The sequence below is a fragment of the Chiroxiphia lanceolata genome, chromosome Z (assembly GCF_009829145.1).
Source record: "Chiroxiphia lanceolata isolate bChiLan1 chromosome Z, bChiLan1.pri, whole genome shotgun sequence".
NCBI classification, from domain to species: domain Eukaryota; kingdom Metazoa; phylum Chordata; class Aves; order Passeriformes; family Pipridae; genus Chiroxiphia; species Chiroxiphia lanceolata.
The window spans coordinates 44,379,672-44,385,721 of NC_045671.1; positions in this window are offsets into that span (position 1 = coordinate 44,379,672).

The window sequence follows — 6,050 nt, forward strand, 5'->3', positions numbered from 1 at the left end:
ATTGGTTCCAGCATCTCCCAAACTTCCCTGGCACTGGCAGCATTGGAATCAGAGAAGGTCAATGGTGAATTTGGGTGCCCTTAGGCAGCCCTTGCAGCATTAGAGATTATATATTCAGGCTTAAGTTTAAGTGGAGGTGTGACTCCTGAGTCCTTCATTAGAACTAACTCTCAAAATCCACTTTTGGAAGACAATTTTTTGAATAATGGATTACACCGTATAATTGTTGTTGTACCAATTTGTGTGTGTGTGCTTGTCCCAAACTAAACTAAGCTTTATAGAGACCAACAAAGTCTGCCTTCTGCACTAATAATATGTTCCACATGATAGTTAGAAAACCTCTGCTATCGTCCTTAGGCCATGATGCATTTGATTTGAAAAAAAACAAACCTGTTAGAAAGAGGAACGACTATTTTATCAGGCATCCTGAAACTCCTGTATGTTTTTCTTTTAAAATACCCTGACTAAATTACATATTTTTAGAATGAACATGTAAAATTTTGATACAAAATAAAAAATTTTCTCTAGTCTCTCATGTAATTATTTACCTATGTGCATTAGAATATTTGGGCATTGCACAGGAGATATTTTTGTAGCTTATTAGAAATATAGAACCATAGAGTGGCTTTGGTTGGAAAGGATTTAAAGATCATCTTGTCCCAACCCCCTGCCATGGGTGGGAACACCTTCCACTAGACCAGATTTCTCAAGAGGAAAGGTGTGAGGTTTGCCAGCAAGAGAAGTGCTGGCAGTGACTGAAAGCAGAAGGTCATTTCCCAGCAGTAGATGGATGGGGGAGCCCATGGTTGTTTTTTTGTCTTTGACTGTTTTTGTTTTTTTTTTAATTTATATCTGCACTGTTCTGACTACATTTGCTGTAATTGTGCACTGTCTGAACCTGCCATTGCAAAGAGAGGAATTCAGCATGTCTTAGATAACTTAAGCTGACTCTTGCAAATTCAGAAGTTCCTGATGGGGGTCAGGCAGAGCAACCACTCACGTTGGCATCTTGGGGATTTGGCAGTAGGCAGAGTTTTCCTGGCTTCTTGACGAACACTGGGAACAGACTCATGCTGCCTCATCCAGTTCTGCCATGGAAAGAGGGACTGTATCAAGGGGAGGTCCTATCAAGGATGAGTCACAAAGGGGCCAAGTTGACACAGTGCCGCAAGGCTGGGCTGAGTTCTTCCCCTTAGGCTTTGTCTGCATAGCGAATTCTAAAGGTTAAACTTCTCACTAAAAATCAAAGGACTTTCACGCTTTAAAAAAACCAACAGCTTGGACTCCATAAGTGATAACTGAACTTACCAAAAACCAAGAAAACTCATGCCCCCCACAAATGCAACAGTGGCATACGTCACCAAGTGTGCGTATTTCAGGCATGATGTGGAGTGATCAGAATTGGTTTAAGAACTTATGAGAAGATGCTACTCCTCTTGTTATTTTCAATAGTTTTATTTTCAGAATGAAAGGTTATACTTCCTAGGATTTTGAGTGTGATGTGGCTTCTTGTGATTGGCAGTAGATGGGCACCAAGTCCCTGAGAAATCTTGTCAAGTGAAGCACTTAGAAGGCTCGCCATGCACTCACTGTGCTTTTAACCTTCTTCCCCCTCCAGTTCCTTTAATAAACGGTAGGAAAATTAACACTATTTGGATATCCCAGCAATAATGCAGGAGTAAATAGTTGTGTGTATCAATGAGAACAGTCGTTTCAGCTGGGAGTGTAGTATAATGCCAGTTTACACGTGGACAGTATGGACATACACATGTGCTCAGTTTTTCTCTCTTCCTATGATTAAACCTAGACATTTGAAATTTATTTTCTCAGAAATATAGTGTGACAGTTGTCTAGACTTGGGAAATAAATAGTAAATTCTGTGTTCCTACCAGGATTAATCAGGCCTTCCTCCACTCTCTCGTGGTCAGGGGTAATATGAGGCCAGCCTGGCAGGGGCGACTAAGGGAAAAGCACGTAGGGACCTTGGGAATGCCACTGGCCTCGTACAGTGTTCATCAACAATCTTGCCTCTTGGGTCACTCTTGTTACCTGTTCACAGTGAATATTAGCAGATATATGACCAGGATGGCTGTTTTAACTCCTGTTGGTAGAGAGGAGTGTGGCTATAGGGGCAAGCCATAGAGAGTCAGATCCTGTGGGATGCTGTTGCACTAGAGGACAGGTGCCAGAAAACTCAGGGTGCAAGCTGCGCACTCTGGGTGCTGCAGCAGCCTCTCCCCTGTCTCAGAGTCCTGGTCAGGCTGTGTGAGTTTTGCAGGGGAGGAAACTGCTTAGTCAGAATATCTCTGCCTCATCTCCCTGCACATCCATCTGTGCATCTCCCCACACATCCCCCGTGCATCCCCACATGGATCCCCTTCACATTTACCTGCATATCCCGTGTGCATCTCTATCCCCATACGTCCCTCCACACTCCCCACTGCTGCCACAGGGTGAAGGGTTTTGGTGGATGTCCCACATGGTCCCTGTTTGTAGGTTGTAAAGGGGATGATTCATGCAGAAAGGGTGCAGGGTGCAAAGGGCCCATTCCTGGTGTGGGGGGCCACAACCCAATGTCATCGCAGACAGGGGATGGTTAAGAATGCCACAACCAGCATCTGTCCCACGTCCTTCAATAGGCAGATAATATGTGCTGCCTTTTGTTTCCACCCCCATTGCAAGCAGAAAGCTCCGTTTGTGAAAACTGCCATTTTAGAGAAGAGGAAAGGTGAAGCTACTGAGGTTATTGGTGTGCTGTAGGAAGGCACAGCAGGTTGGCCTAGGCTGCGGGAAAGTGTCAAGGTAAAGAAGGCTGCTAAAAAACACTGAAGAAATTGGAGTCTTTGTGAAAGCAGAGTTGAAGAAAAAGAAGCTGACTCATGGCAGCAAGCAGCAGGCACAAGCAAGTCTGAGGCTTACCCATATCCTGTAACTGGAAAGCAAAACTAAAAATTCTTCAGACTGGCTTCATAGGTGGAGTTTCCTGGAAGAAAGCAAGACGGAAGACTTCAGGTTACTTTCATCCCCCTGCCCATCTGCACTGTGATGTTAGTGCAGGGCCTCCAGCATCATCATCAATGTATTCCACTCCCTGCTATCCATCATGGGTTTCTTTGTCCCAGCACAGAGTGGATTTACAGTCCTCCAAAAATGGATGGAAATTCTTCTGCTCAGCACCTACAGAGAAGATGTGTCCACCTGAGGTAACCCCTTGGAAATGTCTCCTGCTGAAGTCAGATGTGATGCCATTTTTTGATATTTGAGCAACACAGAGAGTTTTGGTGGGAGTTTGCTCTTTGCATTCAGGCACAATAATCCTTCACAGAGCTGAGGCACAGAGTGTCCTCAGATGCTATTTTGAATTTATAAAGCACTGTCAAAAGGAAAGAAGACATGCTGTATCTGTTAGAGAGATGATGTTCACACTGAGAATTTTCTCCCGCTTTTTAAAAATTATTATAGAGGTTTAGGTTTTTATTACAGTGATTTTAGTGTTATGGAGAAAAATTATAGTTTTAACGTATTTTTTAAATGAAAAGGAAAGTTGTGCCTTACCAAAGATAAGCATTTTTTATGTACAAAAATTAGAAGCAATTCAGATTTTGCTGTTGCTTAAAAGCTGGAATTGCTGTAGAGAGAGATGATGTGTCACTCAGCACTGCAATGACAAACACCTTTAACATGGAGATAATTAGGGGGTACAATGGGTGGCTGTGCAAGCTTTTAGCTGGAATCAATAGGAAAAAATATGTTTGGCACAGTATGTGACAAAGTTATAGGGGTTTAATCACATTTCTCTTTGCTGCAAGACCTGTCACCATAGAGGATACCCCTCCAGTAGCCTGTGTGGAGCGTGACAGGCTGGCCTCAACTTTGTTTTAACAGCAGATGTTTATGAAATAGTCACTGAGATCTGGGAGTCAAATTTAATCTGTAATTACCCTTTAACAACAGGGTTTCTGCTGTTGCACATGTGATACCATATGCAATATCGCAACAGTTAATTACCAAAGGGCTCTCCAAACCCCCTTCCTCTCTCCCATCAGATTTCCTATCTTCCAGGTATCTCACAATTGGGTACTGCTGGCAACTGCCACAACTCATGTGACATCTGTTTCCCTGCCTCCTGCTGTAAATTCTCAAATGTGAATAAAAAAAAGCTGCAGTCCAAGAAGAGGTAGAACTTTTTAAACCATTTCCTCTTGGTTGGGAAGCTGCGACCCTGCTCCTACCTGAACTGTGATGCAGACATTTCTCTGGCATCCTCTCTTTCCCCAGTCCTCTGCATTTCCACATCTACAGACTCTACCCCCAAGCTGGCCAGGGCAAAAAACAGCCAGGCACAATCTCTGTGTGGCTGGAAGTAGCATGATATTGCTACCCAAAGCCTTTGGTGCTGGCAGCCAGCTGTCAATGAGAGTTTTGCTGCCTCTGGATGTTTCAGGAATGGTGACTCAGTAGGCTACACAGTTTCCTCTGAGTCAGTCCCCAAATTATGATTTAACACCAGGGTATTGGGAAGCTGGAAAAAGGAGGCAGAGCTCAGAGATCCTGGTTTGTCCCTTGCAAGAGGTGAAAGCAGTAAATTCCAGTCTTGGCTTACTTCTGATATTCAGAATAAACTGCCTAGCTTTGCCACAGAATTTCTGTAGGAATCTTTAAAGTTGCATATAAATTTATACTCTGCAACATACACCCAATAAAAATGTGATTTCTTGCAGACACACGAGACTGGGGCTTGTGTGATGTGTGAGGCAGGGAGCAACTAAGGTTTGAGTACTGTGTATTTCGTAAAGGCAAAATTATATTGGATTGAAGATAGAGAAGACCAAACTGCAGCACTGATTTAAGGTACATTATAGCAAACAACTCAGAAAGCAGAACTCGTGCCTCTGAAGTTCTTCTCTTAAACAATGGAACATCATGGTGAAACAGAGTAAGGATTTTTAAAGGCTAAAATCCTGCTCCGAGAAGAGGCTCACAGATACCACTTTGAGGAATGCTGCATTTAGTCATAAATTAGATAAGATGGACATTTGGGGTTCTGGAGAGCTGAGTAAAGGGGTTTTTAGTAAGACTTTCGCACACAGTCAGGAAGAGTTGAAAAGTTCATGACGATGAGGGGCAAGAAAACAACCCTCCATGAGGCCAAAGGAGCCAGAATGACCCTCAAGAACTTACCCAAAAGGATGAGTCAGCCTCAAGCTCCACCTGAACCCTGCTAGATATGAATATTATAACTAGATGATGTAATTGTAATGAATATTAATGTAAAATATTATAATCCCTCACCAAAATTGTATAAATTGCCTGACTTTTCACTGAGAACTTTGGAGCTAGTTTGTCCAGCATGAACTGGCTAGACTCCCCAACATTGCTCCAAATAAATACCTTTGCTGTTAAAGACTCAAAGCTGTCTCCGAGCAGTTAATTTTATGCTGTTTTTGGTATCAATGGCTCTGTCAAGGTTTGTACTCTGGAAGCCATGAGAGGCGATGTACTCTTTATCAAAGTTTGCTTCATATTTGGCTTAGATATTACGAAGAAATTCTTGACTGTGAGTGTGGGAAGTGTCCAACACCAGGCTGGACAGGGCTTGGAGCAACCTGGGCTAGTGGGAGATGTCTCTGCCCATGGTAGAGGGTTGGAACAAGATGAGCTTTAAGGCTCCTTCCAACCCAAAACCATTCCGTGATTTAGAGCTGAAACAGGTTGCTGAGAAGCAAAAACTGTTAATGGCCTTGTAGGTTCATTATCTCTGAAGAAACAAGACAAACCTATTGCCCCTGGGAGTTTACAGCGTAATTGACTCACAGAATCACAGAATCATACAATATGCCAAGTTGGAAGGGACCCACAAGGGTCATTGAGTCCAATCCCTAGCCCTGCACAGGATCATCCCCAAGAGTCACACCACGTGCCTGTAGTATCATCTTCAACTCTTTCAGCCTTGATGCTGTGACCACTGCCCTGGCAAAGTCTGTTCCAGCACCCAATCACCCTCTGAGGGAAGAACCTTTTCTAATATCCAACTTAAACCTCCCCTGACA